The sequence below is a fragment of the Pinus tabuliformis genome, chromosome 9 (assembly GCF_031772625.1).
Source record: "Pinus tabuliformis cultivar Carrire ecotype Pingquan chromosome 9, CPIR1, whole genome shotgun sequence".
Lineage (NCBI taxonomy): Eukaryota > Viridiplantae > Streptophyta > Pinopsida > Pinales > Pinaceae > Pinus > Pinus tabuliformis.
In genome coordinates, this window is record NC_142307.1 from 1,426,464,140 (window position 1) to 1,426,486,947 (window position 22,808).

The 22,808-nt window shown below is 35.1% G+C and overlaps 1 pseudogene; it reads left to right on the top strand.

Annotated features, from left to right (window-relative positions):
• LOC149153902 (early nodulin-like protein 17) overlaps nt 1-20,257 on the top strand; it is a 70,354-nt pseudogene extending 50,097 nt beyond the window's left edge.
• The last annotated feature ends 2,551 nt before the right edge of the window (nt 20,258-22,808 follow it).

Sequence of the window (22,808 nt, forward strand, 5' to 3'; positions counted from 1 at the left end):
AGAAATTTTTCCTCCACTTCTTTAAGGTACTGGTGATGCTGCCCATGTCCCTGTCTGAATGTTTGAATATTGAGGCAATCCAATTCCACAATGTGGAAGTAAAGGGACAGAGGTTAAGAAGGTGATGCATAGTTTCTTCTTGTGATTCACAAAGCTAGCATTTGGAGGGACCATAGACACCTCTTTTCCTGAGGCTTTCCCAAGTAATAATTTTCTTATGATGCACTAGCCACATGAACAATTTGATTTTCATACAGCTTTGGTTCTACCATAGGTCCTTCCAGGGTTTGTATAGTCAAGCCCAAGGGCAGCTTTCTTGGCATCTTTGAGGTTAAAGGTACCTTCATTGTTATTGCCCCATCTCAGCTGGTCTGAATCTGTTGATATCAGAATTTTCCTCTATTCCAGAATGGTTTTTAGAGCTTCTGCCTGTGCCTTCAAGGGGGAGTTGTCCCCATAAACTAGTTTCTTCCATATCCTCCATTTTCCTCCATTATTTTCCTAATCGCATCATTCATTACTCTTAGTAACCTTTTGTTGTCAGTATCTGTCTTGAGATTTGAAAAATTTTCTCTTAACAATTTTGGTTCCTCTTGCCACTTATCCTCCCAGAACCACGTAAGGTTTCCATCCCTAATTTCCTAGAAACTGTGTTTCTGAACAATTGCTCTATTCTCCCAAGCTTTTTTCCAAATGTAGGAGCCTTCGATGATTCCATACATTCTAATATGATCCCTGTCTTGCCAATTGTTTGCATATTTTTGTTTCCAAATTTGAGCCTAAGGGGAAGCTGAGTCTTTTAGCCATCTCCACCATAGTTTTGCCCCCAAAACTTTGTTTAGCACCTTAGGGTCATCCAGTCCCAAAACTCCATGAATTTAGGTTTACAGATCTTTTCCCAGGCTACCAAGGCCCATTTTTTTTCTCTTCCCCTTTACCCCAAAGGAAATCTCTTTGGATACTTCTGCATAGTTGCATGACTCCTTTGGGAACTGGAAGTGTAGAAAACATAAATATGGGGATAGTTTGAAGGACAGCTTTTGTGAGCACGAGCTATCCTGCCAAGTTTAAAGATCTACTTCTCCATTTTTGTACTTTGTCCTAAAGCTTATTAATCATCGGCTCCCAGACTATCTTTCTCAGAGGTTTGTCTGTTAGCGGTACTCCCAAATATTTGGATGGTAGCATGTCTCTTTGAAAGCCAATAATCATGGCTATATTTCTCTGAATAGCAATGTTAGTGTTAAAAAATAAAATCTTTGATTTGGAGAGGCTTACCTCTATGCCCGCAGCCATTGCAAAGTCTTTCGGGATTTTTTTGTAAGCTAGAGCTTCCATGACTGAAGGTATGCCCTGAAGCATAGTATCATCCACAAATTGTTGATGTGTCAAAGCATTTATGTTCACGATTATTCTAAGACCCTGGATTTTTCCTTCTGCTTTGGATGACTTGATAGCTCGGCCTAGTCTTTCCATCATTGGAATAAAGAGGAAGGGAGAGAGGATCTCCTTATCTGAGACCTCTTGTAGGTTTAAAGGGCTTGGATGGTGAACCATTTAACACTATTGAAAAACTAGAGGTAGTTACAAGTGCCATAACCCATCTTACCTAGTTATGGTCAAATCCATAAGCTATATGAACTTTCCTTATGTAAGCCCAACTTAGCTTATCATAAGCCTTTTCTAGGTCAAGTTGCATGATCATTTCTGCCTGCCTATTGATTATAAGAGAGTGAACCACCTCATGAGCTTGAATGATATTGTTGAGAATTTGTCTGCCTTCCAGATACCCAGTTTATTCCTCATATACAAGGGGTTTAAGTCTGTTAGCAATTATTTTGGAAATTATTTTATACACCACATTGCATAGTGCTATAGGTTTGAATCTATCTGGAGCCATGGCATTATCCTATTTTGGAATTAAGGATATGAATAATGTCTTGAGTGCCTTCAAAACATTTCTATTTTTCCTAGAGTCCTCCACCACCTCGAGGATATCCTGCTTGACTATTCTCCAGCATGCTTTGAAGATATGAACATTAAAACCATCTGGACCTGGCGCCTTTCCATTTTCCATTTCTTTGATAACTACGTTAACCTCCTCTTCATTCACAGACCTGTTTAGGTTGTAATTGTCCTCTCTTGTCACCAGTTTAGGAATGTGCTTTGATGAATTATGACCTATCTAAGAGAGGTTCCTCTGCTATGCCTTGGAAATGTTGAACCAGTGCCGCTTCTATATCTTTGTGGGTATTGAGTTGTATTCCTTGAGAATCCTTAATTTTTGAGATCCTGTTATGAGACCTATGATCCATGGTAGATTTGTGAAAAAACCTTGTGTTCCTTTCTCCTTCTTTTAACCATTGAACTCTTGATTTCTGTCTCGAGAATATTTCCTCTTGTATGCATAGTTCTTCCCATTCCTATTGATGGTTGTTACCTTGTTCCTTTCTTTCCTTGTTGTAGCCATCTCTGATGAGGATTTGATTAATTTCATGTAGCTTCCTTTTAACATCTTTTTTTGCTTCAAAAATGTTGCCAAACTCATTCTTATTCCAATCTTTAAGCCTAATTTTGATATGTTTCAATCTTTTTATGTAGGAGGAATATTTTAGTGCCCTGAACTTGCAAATCCTCTTTCCACCATTCTTCAATATTGCTGATAAAGTCTGGATGTGTGAGCCATATGTTTTCAACCCTAAAAGGTCAGTTTCTTGGGGTTCTTATAAAGGACGCTTCAAGATGAACAGACCAATGATCTGAGCCACCAAAAGGGAGTATCATAGCTGACATATCAAGGCCTGTAAGAATAAGGTCCTCCAAGATGATGAATCTGTCCAGTTTTGAGGCCGCCTAAGACTCTCCTCCCCTTTTGTTATTCTAGGTAAATATGTCATTACTAGTCTCTGTGTCTACTAGCCTCATATTGTTTATAAAATTGTGAAATGCTATGGAGTCCTTGCCAAGTGATTTGGTTCCACCTTTTTTTCTGACAGGGACCAGATCATGTTAAAGTCCCCTCCCAAAATCCAGGGGATGCCTGAATGTCTGTCCCTTAGATCCTCCAATGAAGTAAGCAGCCTGAGTTTATCTTCAGGCTTCTGTGGACCATAAACATTTGTGATTAAATAAACTTCCTTATCCCCCAATGGTTGAATAACCACTGATAAGTAGTTCCTAGATGCTTCTGCATCAAGAATTCCCAGTTTCTGAGGATTCCAAAGTGTGAGAATACCCCCTACTGTGTTGTCTACTTTGACTTCTAGATATTCATATTTAGTCATCCATTTGCTATGCATTTCCCTCATTTTATCTAATGAACATTTTGTTTCCTCGATAAAAATCATATCTGGTTTTTCTTCTTTAATTCTATTGCTAAGATTTCTTTGTTTCCTTTTGCTCCCTAAACCCCTAATATTCCATCTTGTGAGCTTCATTAAGACAAATTTGTAAAGGAGTAACTAGTTAGGTCTTTCATCTTACCTGAATCGATCATCAGTTTACCACACTCTATCAGTAGCTTGTTCCTTTTTTTCCTACCTTTTTTCCTGCCTCGGTTCCTAGGAGCTAGTCCCGAAGTTGCCTTCATGGTTTTCACCCCTTCGTTGTCCTGACTATCATGATTTCTATTGACTCCCGAACCTTTTGCCTGAGTTCTCCATAGAAATAGTTGTTTCACTCTATTGAACTCCTCTTGTGGTAACGAATCCATTCCTTTGGTGGTTCCCTGCTCCAGGAACTCTTACAGATCTAGATGCTCCCTATCAAGAATATCCTACAGCTCATGATCCTTTGTTTCCACCTTGCTCGGGGTCATCTCTTGGTCCCTATCAGGTTCCATAATGTTTAGGAGATCCTCCTTTTGTTGGTTGTTATCATGTGTGTCCTCCATACTTCCTTCCTTTTCTTTTTCCCCAGGGTTGTCCTCCCGAGTTTGATCTGCTTTGTTTGGCTCCTCTTCTTCTTCTAGTACCTTGTACCTATTCTGATTTGTATGCTTTTCCTTGTTTTTTTAATTCTGGTAATTTCTCCCTCCTTTACCTCTATTTCCCACTTTGCTAAAGCTATGAGTTTCTTTCCCTGAGGCAACTTTAGTTATGCTTTTTATTTTGTTTAAGGGGAAATCCCTCAATAGATGTCCATGTTCATGGAATTTGCGGCATCTGAAAGGAATATGCTCATAATCCATTGCTTGTACCCACTCTTCATCTGGTAGAGCTCTAGAGAGGTCCATCTCTACGCATATGTGGGCAAAGGATGTATACTTTCCCCACGCGGTGGCCTTTGTTATTTTAACAAAATGCCATAGTTTATTTCCTATTGCTTTTAAAGAATCTAGCTACTAGTAATCCAGAGGTAATGAGTAGAGCCTTACCCAAAACGGGACCAAAGTGAATGTCTCATGCTCCAGGACAAAATTCATCACCCAAGGCTGCATATAGAGGCCTGCAGTAACATAGAAGTAGGGCCCTTCCTTCAAACACTTTGTCTTTATCCTCAACATTAGTGAAGACTACAGTGAAGAAACCCTTTGATCCAAGGTGTAGGTCTATATCCCCTTTAGGTTTCCAATGATTCTTTAACCATGCCTGTAAAGCCTTCTCTGTTGGCCATAACCCCATGAATTTACAAATGACTGCGTAAGTTGCCATGTGCTCCTTGTGCACCTGTAGCGTTGGATCACTTAACACCACTCTTGTTGTGATAGTTGTCCTAGGTTTACATAGTCCATTTCAGTTTCTAGTTTCCATCCTCTGATTTTCTCCTTCTATTCCTTTTTCTCTTTTGACTTCTTCCCGCGTATTTTCCTGCTCCTGTGTGCCTCTGTTGTCTTGTTTCCTTCCTCCTAAAATTCATTTTTCCGTCTCTAGAGGTTTCCTGAATCAGTTGAACACTACCTAACTGTAGGAGGGAGTGGAACTCCCCCCCTCACGGCTCTCCATGGTGCCCAACACTTAGCTTCTGCTACAAACCCTAACTGCTGCAAAAAAAAAAATCAGAATTTTGTTATTATCAAATAAACATAATATTTTCTACATAAGACTCGCCTTCATCATTGATTCTTAGAAATATTATTCCACTTAGAGAATATAAAAACCATGTAATTGGTGCACTTATCAACAATTGGATATAAGAAGGTGCAAAAAATTATGGAGTTCCATCTCTTACAATAAAAAAATTGTCGAGAATTTGGCCCCTATTGGAGACACTCGAGCACAAAGAATTGATTCTATTTTAATTGATTTGACTAAGAAAACTATAAGAATAGGTGTCAAGGAGTCTCATTGTCAACTTATCTCATGTCTAGTCAATTTAGTGTCCTAAATTGCTACATAAATTATCAATCCGGGTGTCGTAAACTAATGAAGTGTAGTGCACTATATGTGCTAAATAACCCTTTCTTACCTCACTATTTTCAAGTTTATGTTTGTTTTGGGGTTTTGTTCTTTTGATTCTGCAATGTGGTTGAAATTTTAATCTACTGCTGACAAAAAACCTAGAAAAGTGAAGTGAGAGTCTAAAAGTGCTTTTTAGGCCAAGTTTGGAAGTGAGGTTTTCAAAACAAGAAAGTGAAGAACAAAGCTTATCTTCTTGCTATTGTAATGGTTTCCAAAATATGAGCTGAAAAGACTCTTAAAACTGTTGTCTACTTAATTACAAAACCAAAACTTAAGTGAGAAAATGGAATTGCAGCTATCTATAACAAACTAAGAATGAAATACTGAAAACAAAACTACTTCTGTTGTCTAGTCTACTTGCAAAATTAAAGTCTTAGTGAACTACTACAATTAAACTAAAGGAAAGAAACAAAAATGAAACTGCAACTATTCTATTTGTGAAAGAAAAACTAAATGAAGTATTGTTATCACTCTGCCATATAATTTAGGGAGAAATTAACTCCTTATGATAGCAACATTTGAGAGATTCCATTCTTCATCATTCTAAAAGAAGTAAACATGAAAATGCAAGGAAAAACTCAGTCATTAGTAAGGCATTTCACCACTTAGTCTTAGGTTCAACCATCAACGAAGGGCTTTTGGAAATATCTATTCAAATCATGAGTTACTTAAATTGACAAGAAAATGGCATCAAGCTATCTAATTTTAAACTAATGAACAACAAGTAATCTCATTTATAAACACAACATTTCGCCATTTAGTTTGAAGATCAATCATCAACAAAAGGCTCTGGAAATATTTGCTTATATCATGAGTGACTATGCTAAGAAGGAAAAGGTACTGAAAAACAAGAAATATAATTCATAAACTCAATATTTCACCACTTAGTTTGAGGATGAACCATCAACGAAAGGTTTTGGAAACATTCATTTATGTAATGAGTGACTATTCTAATAAGCAAAAGGCATGAAACCACTTAAATTTAAAAACTAAAAACTAAGGAACAACAGAAGAAATAAGTCTAATGATGCTATTGTCAACAATTTAAAAACTACAGTTAAAAAGCTAGAGAATAAGGGAAACTAAAAAACTACTTCTACACTAGAATGCATCTATCTGAGTTAGTGGAAACAAATGACAAAAGCTGCAATGAACACGGTGTTAGAAACGATTATGAACATAATAAAAAACAAAATAAATGTACAGCTGAACGAAGGAAGACAACAAATGAAAATGTACAGAAATGAAAAGTAACCTTGACCACGCAAGGGCCCTCTGCAAGGTCTAGGACTAGCAACGCAGAATCACTTCACACGCTTTAGGTATCCATATAAGAAAAACAAAGTTTTTTGTATTAAAAATAGAGTACTGATTCCTGAATGTCTCGTGCTACAAGTGGAAATTGCACTACTTCATCATCAAAAACATTAACTAGTTCTGCATTCCAAACAATGATATTTATAGGAAAAAAACACAAATATTTTATAAGAGAAGTCTTCTACAGCAGACACGTGAACAGGTAGTGTATCCGGAAATTTAGTCTTCGGTTGGCTTGAAAAGTAAATCTCCAAATAGTCGCTATTAGATACTAGTTATGCAGGTGGCAAACGACATCCTAAGCTTCGGGAACCTGCCTCGGATTCATTTACTAGGAAATGTGCAAAAACAAAGTTCTGGTTGTTGTAGGTCTTCTCCGTTGACTCCCCTTTGGCCGAGGTCTTTCTCATTGACTTTGATCAAATGGATAGGACACCATCCATGTACTAATATTTTCCCAGCTACCCATATGGTTTGTTTCTTCTCTCGACACCTGTAACCTGCAAAAGTATGGAGATGGTTGTCGAATGGCCGGTTAGCTATGGAAAGTGGCTATGTTCCGTAGCTGAAAAACAAAAGCCTATCTAAATAAAACACATAATAATATAATTTGAAAATCACTGAAATGCACTCCTGGAGGCAACATGCAATGGATTTTGATGGTTTATGATGCATTGGGACGGGAAAACAAACGAAGAAGGATGAAGAAATTGCTTAAACAAGAGGCAGTTTTGGAACTCAACATACCCCACTATGATGTTGTTGCATGTCCTCGTGCAACCAAAATTGTAACATCCTTCTTCTCTTGCATCTGCTCTGAAACCTCAACTAGAACATCCAACCTTTTCTTTTTTCTCTTTGTTGCCACTGCCATTCTTGGCTTTCTCATGAGGAATCTATATTTAAGGTTAATGAGGGCCCTGCTTAGCTTCCTATTTTTTCTCTTCAATTTTTTGTTCTTCTTATGCCATAGACCCAAATGAAGCATGGTATTATCATGATGATTTTGTCCAGCTTTTTTTGTTCTTTTAAAGCTTCATTTTCCCTCTGAATATGCTTATTTAAAACCTCTAACTCATAGATTTCTTGCTTAAGTGAGTGAATTAGAGTTTCTTGTGATGTAGTTGGTTGTTCAGGGTTGGATGAAGTCCCCTAATCTACTGTTGTATTCTTCTCCTCCAGTGATTCAATATAATCATAAATCTACTGCTGAACTGGGTCAATCCCTCGAGATGCTCTTTTTGGACTACCTTCAAAGTCTACTTGAGGAGAATGTTGTGGACTCTGCTCAAATGAGATGTTGTCTTGGGATTGAGTTCGAGTCTCCTCTCCCAAATCTATGAACTGGCCCTCTTTTGTCTTTGTTTTCTTCATTTTGACTTAAGCTTAGAGCTTCTCCTCAGACTTTGTGAGCCTATGTTTTCTTCCTCTATGACATGTCTTCTTTTCCCTTTTTCTTTCTCTTTCTTGGATTGTTCCTTAATGTGGACTAATTTCTCAGAGAGTAATTGTTCCTCCTCAGATGAAGGCTCAAGAGTTTGATAGATTTCCTCAACTTTTCTTTTCATTTTTCCTTCATGTTTTGTTTGCTTTATGATCTCGGTTAGAGTTTTAAAGAGAGGTTCTTCCTCACTATTTTCTTTTGGTGAACTTGTAGGAGTGTTTTGAATTGCAAGATTTGTTCTCCTCCCCCTAATCTTTTTTACTGAACTTCCTTCAGGTAACTCAGGTGGATCATGGAAAAAGTTCCTGATCAGGAAGTTTTCCCATGTATCTCCCATATCCTTCAAGTAATTTTCAACTAGAATTTTTATGAGACCATGGTGATAAAGGTGAGGTTCTATATCCTCTATTTTTCTCTGAACAGTGGTCGACATCTTCCTTAAGCTATTCGACAGAAAGTAAGGGAGATTGATGGTTCCTTTTTCAAGAAATTTAATCAACAACCTTATGTGATACAAATACATTGAACCATATCTACCCTCACATGTGATAAATTTTTGAACAATCAAGAGCAAACTACTCCATTTATCCTTAAGTGAAGAGATGGGAATTCCTCTTTTGAAAATTTAGATATCCATACCTGGGTTTTGGAGAATGACTTTCCAAGCCTCATCATGGAATTCCTTATTTTTGAATCACCTCTCTCCATCTTTTGGTAGTTCGGTTGCAGCTGCAATGGAAGATTCAGAAAATGAGAAATTTATATCACCAATCTCCACATCTACCCCATCAAAAGATCTTGCAAATGTCTTGGTAACTTCTTTGTGATGGCCATCGAATTTCTTAATAAACTTCAGCTAGCCAGCCTTCTTCAACGTCCCTTTTAACTGAGGGTATCCCTCCATAAACTTTACTCCTATAGGTTCTGTTCTTACAATGGGACCCATTATTCTTTTCTATGCTTTTCTTCACTGTGTAGAAAACTCTGTAAATGGTGGTATATGGAAACAAAATAGTTACAGGGACGAAAATGGAATATTAGAGAACTGTAGAAGAAAACGATGGATATTGGAATGAAATATGGAGGGTATACAAAGTAGGGATACTGTATGCACAAAAAAAGTGTGGAGGATATAAGGACTGGTACACACGTAGACTGTGTGGAGACAGAGTATTGCTCATACACAGAACTGAAAACTAAATGAATAGTTCGAGTGCGTGTATTCATAAGAAGGCTGCGAGAGTAAAGAAAACGAGAAACTCGGTGTGTAAAAGAGTCGTATCCAAATGGGTTAAGTTCACATAATTAGTTGTTTAAATAGGTGGAGTAGAGAAGTACAGTGAAATACAAGTTAAAGTCAGAGCGCAAATCATGAGACCGTTAAGCATTAAGTCGGAAGCATGGTGGAGTAATGACAACAATCAAATCGCATGATGACAAGTCAAGGAGTAGTGATTATTCAAATTATATAACTTATGCTTTTATAATGCTATTTGAAATAGGTTTTTATTCTCACCTCTAGAACCATACCTTTCCATTGGCTAACCTTTGGTTGTTTGCTTTTGTAGGTGTTTAGGTGCTGATGTGTCTTCAAAAGTTGATTTTTCCTTCAGTACTTGCATCTGGATTTTTTATTTTTATTTTTTGGCTAATGATCAAACTGTTACTACAGAGTCAGATTGGCTGCAGAACAGGATTAGCTACGGAACTAGAATAGTTGCGGAATTAGAATATTTGTAGAATTGGAGAACAACTGCGGAATGTAACACAGTGAATAAAATATGACTTGGTGAATGAATGAAAATAGAAAATGACTGTGTGGATGAAATATGGCGAAATGGAGATGAAAAGTAGATATGGAAGAAATACTGAAGAAAAGTTTATTGATGGAATGTTGTGGTGAAACGGAGTGAAATTTGTAGAAATAAAATGGAATGAAATGAAATAAACCATGAGTTTTCAGAATGCATAATGAAGGACCTCATTTTTTTTTGGAAAATATAGGGTGTGAGAATCTTCTGATTTTCACCCTGTATTTTCTATATAAGGATGCCAAACAGTGATTGGTTTTCAACCTTATACACATTTTTTTTTAATTGATGAAAAGAACAAAGATTAAGTTGGTGGAGAAGAATGATTATTCTTCGCCAACTTCATTTCAGAATTATTTTGAAAGATCTTGATAAACTCCTCCTTTGAGATTGGCTTTTGATAAATCTTCAACCTATGACCATTCACAAGGAGAGGAGTTTGATGCTCATCTATGATTCTGATTCTTACTGCTCCATTACTAAAAAAAAATTCAATTTCATATGGTCCAAGCCAATGAGTTTGAAATTTTCCTCAAAAATCCTTGAACTTTGAATCAAATAGCAATGCCCAATCTCCCTCTTGAAACCTTTTGTCCTTGATGTACTTGTCATGCCACTTAGCTCTCTGTTGCTGAACTAGACCAAACCTTTGAACTACTTCTTGTTTGATTTCATCAAGTTCATTCAACTGCTCCAGTCTATGCTTTTGAGCTTCTGATAGATCTATCCCCAACTTAACTGCCATCTTGAAAGTTTTGACTTGGAACTCAATGCGGAACAGGACTTGCTATCAATAAACAAGTTCATAAGGTGTATGTCCTATTGTGTTCCTCCATGTTGTTCTATAGGCCCACAAGGCTTCAGAAAGCCTTTCTGCCCAATCTCTTCTATGTAGATTGCATAGCCTTGGTGAGGATTCCTTCAATTACTTTATCTGTAAACTCCACTTCACTAGTTTCTTGTGGATGATAAGGAGTGGATTTCCTATGCTTGATCTTGTACTCTTCCATAAACCTCTCATCATTTTGGATGTGAATTGAGATCCTTGATCTATCACAATTTCTCTTGGAACACCAAAGCGAGTAAAAATATCCTCAAAAATAAAATTAACTACTGAATTTTCGTTAGAAAAAAGTAATGCTCTGGCTTCTACCCATTTGGTGACATAATCAGTACATACCGATACATACTTTTTTCTACTTGGATGGAGGATTAATAGGTCCAAGAAAGTCTAAAGCCCATTTTTCAAAGGGTTCGATAAGTACCTGAAGTTGTAATGGCATCTCATTTGAAGGAGCAAGTTTCCTTACTCTTTGGCAGCTGTCGCACCTTCTGACATATTTTTTTGCATCTCTAAATATGGATGGCCAATAATATCCTAAAGAAAAGATTTTACAGGCTGTCCTCTTGTCAGCAAAGTTTCCACTGCGCAGCTCATCATGACATGCTTTGAGAATATCGGGGATTTCATCTTCCCTGACACATCTTTTGATCATAAGATCTGGCCCTGTTTTATACAATTCGTTAGAGATCCATGAATATATTGAACTATTTTGAATACTCTTTCTTTTCTCTCTAGGAAATAAATGTGAAGGTAACTTCCCTGTAACCAAATAGTTAACAACATCTGCAAACCAAGGAGTTTGAGTAGTTACTGTAAATAGATATTCATCAGGGAACTTATCCTCAACCGAGAGTCTTCTTTGATATTCTGAATCCTAGACAAGAAATCAACAATTGTGTTTTTTTTCCAGGTCTATCTAGCACAGTAATATTGAATTCTTGCAAAAGTAAAATCCATCTTGTAACTCTGCCATTAGCAATAGGTTTATTCATCAAATATCTAATTACAGAGTGATCTGTATGAACAAAAGTTTCATAGCCTGTTATATAATGTCTAAACTTGTTAATTGCATGGACAACAGCTAAGAACTCTTTTTCAGTCATAGTATAATTCAACTCAGTGGGAGTCAAATTCTTACTTGTATAGCAAATGGTATAAGGAATCAAATATTTTTGTCCCAATATAACTCCTAAAGCTCTAGATGAAGCATTTGTAGAAATATGGAAAGGAAGTTTCCAATTTGGTCCTCTTAAGATAGGTGCTTCAAATATTTTTATTTTCAGAGTTTTAAATGCTAGTTGGCAATCAGGATTCCACTTGAATTCACGATCTGTTGTAAGAAATTTGAAGAGTGAAGATGCTACTTTAGTAAAGTTTTCTATGAACCTTCTGTAATATCCTATAAATCCTAGAAAACTCGTAACATCTTTTTGGCAATTTGGAATTGGTAACTTAGAGATGATTTCAAATTTAGATTTGTCTACTTTAATCCCAACTCCTGAAATGTGATGTGCTAAAACAATACCTTCCGTAAACATCATAAAGCATTTTTCATGGCTTAGTGAAATATTTGTTTCTTTACATCTTTTAAGGACTTTTTCCAAATTTTCCAAGGCTTCTTCAAATGTGTTACCATAGACTGTAACATTATCCATATATACCTCTACACAATTATGTATTAGATTAGAAAAAATTCCTAGTACTGCTCTTTGGAATGTTGTTGGTGCATTACATTATCCAAAAGGAAGCACTCAGTAGGCAAAAGTTCCCCATGGACAAGTAAATGTGGTCTTATCCTGATCCTCAGGTGCTACCTGAATTTGATTATAACCACTAGAACCATCCAAAAATGAAAAGTACTTTTTACCTACTAATGTATCTAATACCTGATCTATAAAGGGAAAAGAAAAGTGATCCTTCAAAGTTGCTTTATTCAATTCTCTGTAATCAATGCACACCCTCCATTTACCATTCTTTTTAGGGACAATTACCAAAGGAGAAACCCATTGGCTATCTAAGATTGGGTAAATGAAGTTTACATTGAGTAGTTTTTGGAGCTCTTCTTTCATAATATCCCTAAGATTTGGATTCATCCTTCTCTAAGGTTGTCTTATTGGTCTACTATTTTCCTCAATATAGATATGATGGATACAAGTCTTAGGGTCAATACCTTTCATATTAGTACACTCCCATGCAAATGCAGCAGAATGTTTTTGTAAGATTTTGGTTAGCTCCTCTTGTTGTAATTTCTCCAAGTTTTTTTTTATGTTCAATGTTCTACCTGGAAAAATTTCAATTGTAGAGCTACCAAATTCTTCCATAGAATAAAGAGACATCTGCCTAGATGACAAGTATTCTACATTAGATTTTACGTGAAATTGTGCATGATCGTATTCTGAAGATGTTTCAAAATTTTCTAATGTGTTCAAATTTGACTATCTTCACTAATTTCTCATATAGTAAAGATAGGTTGTATAACATCTTCATCATCGATTCATTCTTTGTCATCTATTTCTGTGATTGATTTTGCTGGAGGATACAAAGTGAATTTCTTTGTTGAACTACCATCAGAAATGTACATGTCACCAGATCTACAACTAATAAAAGCATCTGTTGTGGCCAGCCAAGGTCTTCCTAAGATAAGTGTGTGTCCTCCTAGATTATTTTTAGGAGATAAAATCATGAAATCAATAGGATATTCCCAAGAATATAAGGAAACTGAAATGTTCTCTAGCACACCATCTGGTTTGATTACTGATCTATCTGCAAGTTGCAGTAAGGTACATGTGTAAAGAATATTAGGAAGTTTAAGTTGTTCCATAGTCTATCTACTCGTAATGTTTATAGCTGCCCCTAAGTCAACCAATGTGTTTGGAATTTCAATCACATTTATGTGTGTCTTGACAATTGGACTTCCTAGATCCACATATTTCTGCATGGCAATATTTCCCATCATGATATCTATTATTTTTCCTACTAGGTGAATTCTTTTTGTGTCTCTTGGTTTTCTTCCTAGTCTTTTGTTGCTCAACTCCTTTATTGTTTTTGCTAGAATAGGAATTTCTCTAATGGATTATAACAAGGGAATCTTGATATATACATTCTTTAATTCATCTAGGAAGTCATAATTGGGCAACAAGATATGTTTTTCCACTCCTCTATCAATTTGTAATCTCTTAGGAAAAAGAGGTGTAGAAGTAGATGTAGGTTGCTCAATTATAGGAGTTTTATTTATTGACTCTTTTTGTTTTTCTTTTTGAATGTTTTGGTTTTGAAAGGATGTTCTCTCAAAACTTTTATTGACTTTCAGAGAATCCTCCTTAGAAGCATCTTGCTCTTGAATATATATAGAAGGTTTTTCCTTTTCTAAAATCCTACCAGATCTAAGTTGAACATCATTAAGATGTAGATGAACAATCATGTAAGTAGGAAATTGTTGTCCTTGTAACATGTAAGCATTCTGAGGGTTTTTATTATTGGGGTTTTCCAATGGTTGGGCTGGTAGTTGATTTGGCTTTTGTTGAAATGGAAGTAATAGTTAAGGATTTTGCCTTTGTTGTGGAGGTTGTTGTAGAAATGGCAATGAAAGGTGAGGGCTTTGATTTGGAAGTTGTGATTGTTGATTTTGGTGTTGATTTTGTGGGGGAGGATAATGATAATATTGAGCAAATCTCCCATCAGGATTTTGTGCCCCTTGTGCCCATGGTTGAGATTGATACTAATTTTGAGCTTGAGGCCAAGGTTGCTGACAAGAATTTCAGTTTGGTGGGGGATGAAAATTCATTGGATTGTTAAATCCTTGATTTTGTGGCCCTTAACAAGGACTTCTTGCAAAAAAACAAAGAGGTTCTACATAATTTGGGACTACTTCCTCTTGAAAGACAGCCTTAAGACCTGGGATTGAAGGACAACCCTTGGTCTCATGACTTTCTGAACAAATCATACAAGTTTCTACAATTTTTGCATCTAAAGGACATTCCCTTAGAGCATGTTTCTTTCTGCATTTTAGACAAAAGATAGCTAAAGCATCAGCTTCTATTTTCTGCTTGTTTTGGATTTTGAGGGTAAGGCTCCCTAAAATATCATTTTTGAACTCATCAAGCATATTGCAAATTTCTGCCCTACTTACAGTTCCAGTTGCAGATTTGTTTTCTCTAATAAGAGAAGGATCTCTTGGTCCTTTCCGAATTTTAGATTTTCCTCTTGAGAGATGGACACATAATTCTGCTATACCATTCAATGGAAGTTGACAGATGTCTCCCTTCCCCATCATGCTAAGGATATCTATCCATTCATCTCTAATGGCCTTCAACAAAAGAGCTTTCAAGGTCTCTTCATCTAAATTGTTCATTTTTGCTCTTTTCAAATTGTAACTAAACCTCTCAAGCAAATCCTCTAAGTTTTCATCTTCCCTTTGCATCTTTTTGAATACCTCATCCTTATGATTGGTATGCATACAGTAATCCAAGTATCTATCCAAAAATGCCTACCTCATATCATTCCAAGTCCTAATGGATTGAGTGACTAATCCCATAAACCATTTTAGAGCAGCCCCTTTTAGTGTTGAAGGGATCAAATTGAGTTTTTGAGAGTCTTCTAGATAGTCATAGGTTCAGCGTAAGACTTCAAACTCAAACAAAAATGTTTCAGGATCCTCACTTCTCAACCCATACAAGTTTGGGAGGACAGATGGTGAAATATTTTTCATTGTTGTATGTGTTTCCTCATCTACTATAGGGAATCCAAATAAGTTATCTTGTTCCCTATTTCCTATGCCTCCTCCATTGTTACCTCTACCTCCATTATTGTTTCCTCTACCTCTACCTCTACCCCCTCCTCCAAATAGTGAAAGTTCTCCATCTTGCTCTTCTTCTGCCATGATAGTTTCCTCAGAACCTTATGGTTCTTCTATTAATGGCTAATGAGAGAGAGTTTCTACTTCCTCTTCTTCTCTAGGTATTCCTACTTCTTCAACAACAATAGGCTCCCCTATAGAGGTGAAAAATGGTTCCTCTCCTAGGTCTGGTTTAGTAGATGAAGTGGAAGAATCTTCTAATTGAGTTGGTGCCCCTTGAATTCCAGGAATCCTAAGGCTAGGAGTATGAGTTTGGGATGGAGGTGTGTCCTTTCTAATCCTTGGTGGATTAGTTGGAGTTGTGAAAATAAAACTTCTGCCCCTAACTATAAATCTACCCCTAGAATCTCTTTCTCTATGCATGTCAATTTTTTTGTTTTATTGTTTTTGATTTTTTTTATGAATGTAAGAAGTAAGACTACCTAATTACACTTCCCCGGCAACAACGCCAAAATGTCTAGTCAATTTAGTGTCCTAAATTGCTACATAAATTATCAATCTCGGTGTCGTAAACTATTGAAGTGTAGTGCACTATATGTGCTAAATAACCCTATCTTACCTCACTCTTTTCAAGTTTATGTTTGTTTTGGGGTTTTGTTCTCTTAATTCTACAATGTGGTTGAAATTTTAATCTACTGCTGACAAAAAACCTAGAAAAGTGAAGTGAGTCTAAAGGTACTTTTTAGGGCAAGTTTGGAAGTGAGATTTTCAAAACAAGAAAGTGAAGAACAAAGCTTATCTTCTTGCTGTTGTAATGGTTTCCAAAATATGAGCTGAAAAGACTCTAAAAATATTGTCTACTTAATTACAAAACCAAAATTTAAGTGAGAAAATGGAATTGCAGCTATCTTAAGTGAGGTTTTCAAAACAAGAAAGTGAAGAACAAAGCTTATCTTCTTGCTGTTGTAATGGTTTCCAAAATATGAGCTGAAAAGACTTTAAAACTGTTGTCTACTTAATTACAAAACCAAAATTTAAGTGAGAAAATGGAATTGCAGCTATCTATAACAAACTGAGAATGAAATACTGAAAACAAAAGTACTTCTGTTGTCTAGTTTACTTGCAAAATTAAAGTCTTAGTGAACTACTGCAATTAAACTAAAGGAAAGAAACTACAACTATTCTATTTATGGAAGCAAAACTAAATGAAGTATTGTTATCACTCTGCCATATAATTTAGGGAGAAATTAACTCCTTATAATAGCAACATTTGAGAGATTCCATTCTTCATCACTCTAAAAGAAGTAAACATGAAAATGCAAGGAAAAACTCAATCATTAGTAAGGAATTTCACCACTTAGTCTTAGTTTCAACCATCAACAAAGGGATTTTGGAAATATCTATTCAAATCATGAGTTACTTAAATTGACAGGAAAATGGCATCAAACTATCTAATTTTAAACTAATGAAAAACAAGTAATATCATTTATAAACACAACATTTGGCCATTTAGTTTGAAGATCAATCATCAACGAAAGGCTCTGCACATATTTGCTTATATCATGAGTGACTACGCTAAGAAGGAAAAGGTACTGAACAAGAAGAAATCTCATTCATAAACTCAATATTTCACCATTTAGTTTGAGGATGAACCATCAACGAAAGGCTTTGGAAACATTCATTTATGTAATGAGTGACTATTCTAATAAGAAAAAAGCATGAAACAACTTAAATTTAAAAACTAAGGAACAGCAGAAGAAATAAGTTTAATGATGCTACTCACAACAATTTAAAAACTACAGCTAAAAAGCTAGAGAATAAGGGAATCTAAAGAACTACTTCTACACTGGAATGCACCTATCTAAGTTATTGGAAACAAATGACAAAAACTACAATGAACATTGTGTTAGGAACGATTATGAACATAATAAAAAAAACACAATAAATGTATAGTTGAACAAAGGAAGACAACAAATGAAAATGTATAGAAATGAAAAGTAATCTTGACCATGCAAGGGCCCTCAACAAGGTCTAGGACTAGCAACGCAAAATCACTTCACAGGCTTCAGGTATCCATATAACAAAAACATAGTTTTTTTTATTAAAAACAGAGTACTGAATTCCTCATGCTACAAGTGGAAATTGCACTACTTCATCATCAAAAACATTAACTAGTTCTGCGTTCCAAACACTGATATTTATATGAAAATACACAACTATTTAAGAGAGAAGTCTTCTACAGCACACAGTGAACAGATAGTGTATCTGGAAATTTAGTCTTCGGTTGGCTTGAAAAGTAAATCTTCGAATAGTGGTTGTTAGATATTGGTTATGTAGGTGGCAAAGGGCATCCTCAGCTTCACGAATCTGCCTTGGATTCATTTACTAGGAAACGTTCAAAAACAAAGTTCTAGTTGTTGTAGGTCTTCTCCATTGACTCCCCTTTGACTGGGGTCATTCTCATCGACTTTGATCAAATCGATAGGACACCATCCATGTAGTGAGATTTTCCCAGCTACCCATATGGTTCGTTTCTTCTCTCGACAACCTGCAAAAGTATGAAGATGGATGCAGAATGGCCAGTTAGCTACAGAATGTGGCTACATTTTGTAGCTCAAAAACAAAAGCCTATCCAAATAACACACATAATAATATAATTTGAAAATCACTGAAATGCACTCCTGGAGGCAACATGCAATGGCTTTTGATGGTTTAGGATGCAATGGCATGGGAAAACAAAGGAAGAAGGATCAAAAAATTACTTAAGAAAGAGGTCGTTTTGGAACTCAACATCTCAAAGTGTTGATGCAACCCAAATGGATATCTAACCCTCAAGCAAAATGAAAATGAACAAAAAGAAACCATCTATAATGAAACGGATTAAATATGTAGGTCATTGAATAATACAAGTGGTCAAGGTGACTAGGTGGATACCCTCCAAATAAATTTTAGCGTCGAAGGAGAAGCCACAGGGGGGGGGCGCGCGCAATTTTGTAAGATCTACAATGAGTAAAACCTTACTTTTTTACAATTGCATATTATAGATGAAATAAATTAAAAAAAAAAACAAAAAAAAAAAAAAAAAAAAAAAAAAAAAAAAAATCCTAAAACAAATGTAATTTACCACCTAAAGTATTTGCCTCTACTAGTTGTAGTTTTATATTATAAATAATCTTCCTAGTTTTTTTTTTTTTGAAATGTGAAGTTGATTGTAAAATGAATAAAAAAAATGGGTATGCATCAAACTATAGAGGTCCATATTTGCCAAATAAGACAGAATTTCAAAGCTACACATGTAACTCAAATTAAAAAGGCTTATATTTTTGTAATAGTTTTAGTAAGAGAAATATAGAGTTGAAAAAAGAAAAAAATTACAATGTAAAATAGATAATTAATATATTTGGAAAAATTGATTGTGCATTCACTTATAGATATCCATTAAATCTTGAAATCCAATTCAAAAAAATCATATTTATTAAAAAAAAAAATTCTTAAAATTTAGTGTTGAAAATAACAAAAGAAATTAAAGATATAAATTCAAAGTTTTTCATGTCTCTATTTATAAAACAAAAATATATATTTATTACACATAAAATTTAAAATATTTAATATAAATTCTATGCTTCAATTGGACTTTGAAATGTGTTTGTAAAATAGTAAATTTTGAAACGAATCAAATGAAATGCAAAATCTAATATGATATAAATATATTAATAATAAACAAATATTAATGAAATTGAATATTAATGAAATTGCAAAAAGTCTTTTTTGTTGTTAGAAATTATGAGTACAAGTGTTTGTGTGTAGCCAATATACCTACAAACACTACCCAACACAATACAAATATACAAATTTAAAATTATAAATAGAAATATTAAATATTAATGTTTATGAAATGATATATTTATGAAATGTACTTGTATAAATATTAAATGTTGGTGGCTATGAAATCACAAGTTTGGAAGAGTGAGTATATAAACATATAAATGTTGAAGTATATGTCTTTTGTTTATGAAATATTAAATTTTGATTTAAACCAAAAAAAAATTGGGATAAGTGAAAACATTTATTATAAAATTCACTTTTTATAAACTATAATAAACAAAACCAACAAAATATAATTTATATATATATTATATATACTCAAATGCAAAATCCCACATAACATAAATATATTAAAAATTATTTTTTTTTGTTGAAATTATGAATACAATTGTTTCTGTGTAACCAATATACACACAAAGACTACACAACACTACATATAACAAACACCTTACAACACAATACAATACAATACACCACAAATATACAAATTTAAAATTATAAATATAAATATTAAATATTGATGTTTATGAATTAATAAATTTTGAAGTATATGTCCATGTTTATGAAATGATATATTTTGTATAAATATTAAATGTTGACAAGTATGAAATAATAAGCTTGGAAGAGAGTGTATAAATATTTAAGTGGTATATGATTTTTATTGAAATATTAAATGTTGATATAATCCCAGATGCGGGTGTCTTTGGAGTGAAGGGAGCGGTGCCACATGACAAGCACACGCTGCCACGTGACGAGGACTGGGCTATTAATGCCCCGGGCCGTCGAAATATAGGATTAAGGGAGGCTTCAGGGCATCCTTAATGGAGCCGCTGGAGATGATGGCAGGCCTGAGTAACGCATTCAATGCGGGTCACTTCTCAAGAATTGGCTATGAGAATAAAAGCAAACGTTGGCTAGCGATGGCAGCACAATGCGGTTCAGGGAATGTTCATAGTCTATGTTTCAATTGGGTGGTGGAGAGCTGGGGTGAGTTTGGTTTCATCCCTGCGCCTCTTGGCCTGTGTTTATGCTCTTTGGAGCTCCGTCTGGTTATATCTGGGAGGCAGTAAGCGGCGGAAGGGTTTCGCAATCTTTACCGAAGCTCCGGTGTTCAGCTCAAGGGAAGGGAGGTTATCATGGTGCGCGAAAGAATGCCTTGCAGGAGAGGTTCTGGGCGTGGACAATCCTCCCGCCCACCTGCAGCAGACATTCATCACCACTGTTGTTGTGTTTATTGCTATAGAAGAATGGGAGCTAACCCAATTCCTGCAAGCCAAGTCATGGAAGTTGGCAGCTCCGTTGAGGGGGAGCCCAGGCTTCCAGCATTTGGCTCGGTTATCTTCTCACTAGGCAGCTCTGAGGACAATGAAGGGATTAACGCACATATCTCTGTGCTCTTCACCAAAATTCCCGCGGAGGATGATGAGGGGTCATCACTGGTTCTGGCGGAGGACGGCACAAAGCATGGTAAGGGGAAACTCCCACTGGGGGAGCAGTCGAATTCGGTGGCCAGCTCCGAGAGAGGCAAAGGTAAGCTCCATTTGGGGGAACCGTCCACTGTTGCGGGCACTTCTGGAGGAGAACGTCTTCAGCCTCACCCCCAATTTCGAGGCCATGACCAACCATCCCCTTCGCAGAGTCCACTGGCTATGGGGAAAGCGCTTCTGAAGGAGAAGGCGGGCGCAGAATCATGGAGGAAGAGTCCGAGGACTAGCTCCCATCAACGCTCTCGTGATTTTGCCTTCTTTTATCAGGTTGGGTCCTTTCATGTCGGATTCTGGGGTCTGGTTACTTGTCAATTTCGTGTTTTTATTATGATAGGTGTGCGTCTTGTAACTAAGTCCTACTCGCGGTCATCACGGACGCAGTGGGCGCGAAGTGGTGTGTTTGTATCTGGTTTATGTTACTGTTTGTCTTTTGTCAATTCATGGTTATGCCTTCAGGCCATGCAGATCTGGTTAATGTCACTGTTTGTCTTTGTCACAAATCTGTTTCAAGATGCCCCTGCGTGGGTTATCATAGTGTGAGTCGGATAGTTCTCAGTGTCATGCATTTTGCTCTTTTTGCCAACATTGCCCTTCGTGGCAATTTCATGAGACGGTCAATGCCAGCCATGGAGTCACTTTGGGCCATGGGCAGCCAGCTTCCTTGGATGTAAAGTATTTGTTGTACATATTAATATATCAGTAGTTAGTATTGCCGAGAAAAAAAAAATGTTGATATAATAATAATAATAATAATAATAATAATAATAATAAATGAGATAAAAGAAAACATTTATTATAAAATTGGTTTTTTATAAATTATAATAAACAAAATCAACAAAATATAAGTTATATATATATATATGTTATATACACTTAAATGAAGAATCTCACATAACATAAATATATTAAAAATCATTGTCTATTGAAATCATGAATGCAATTGGTTGTATAACCAATATATCCACAAACACCACACAACACTACATATAACACATTAAAACACAACACAATAACACAATATAATAGAATACACCACAAATAATACAACTTTGGAATTATAAATGTAAATAGATGTTTATGAAATAACAAATTTTGAAATGTATGTACTTGTTTATGAAATGGTATATTTTGCAATGAACTTGTATAAATATTAAATGTTGATGGGTATGAAATAATAAATGTTGAAGAGTGCTTGTATAAATATTTAAATGAAGTATGTCGTTTGTTTGTGAAATGTTAAATGTTGATTTAATTAAAAAAATAGAGTAAAAGAAAACACTTATTATAAAATTAGTTTTTTATAAATTATAACAAACAAAATAAAAAAAAAATATAAGCTTTATATCTATTATATACACTCAAATGCATAATCTCACATAACATAAATACATTAAAGGTCAATTATCTGTTGAAATTATGAATACAATTTTTGTGTAACCAATATACACACAAACACTTCACAATACTACATATAACACATTACAACACAACACAATACAATACAACATAAATAATTCAAATTTACAATTATAAATGAAAGTATTAAATATTGTTTATTATGAAATAATAAATTTTAAAGTAGATGCCCTTCTTTATGAAATGGTATATTTTGAAATGTACTTGTATAAATGTTTATGGGTATGCAATAATAAATTTTGAAGAGTGCTTGTATAGATATTTAAATGTTGATGAATATTGTTTTTTGTTTATGAAATATTGAATGTTGATTTGATTGAAAAAATGGAGTAAAAGAAAACATTTATTATAAAGTTGTTTTTTTATAAATTATAATAAATAAACTGAACAGAATATAAGTTTTATATCTATTATATACACTCAAATACATAAATATATTAAAAGTCATTTTTTTGTTGAACTTATGAATA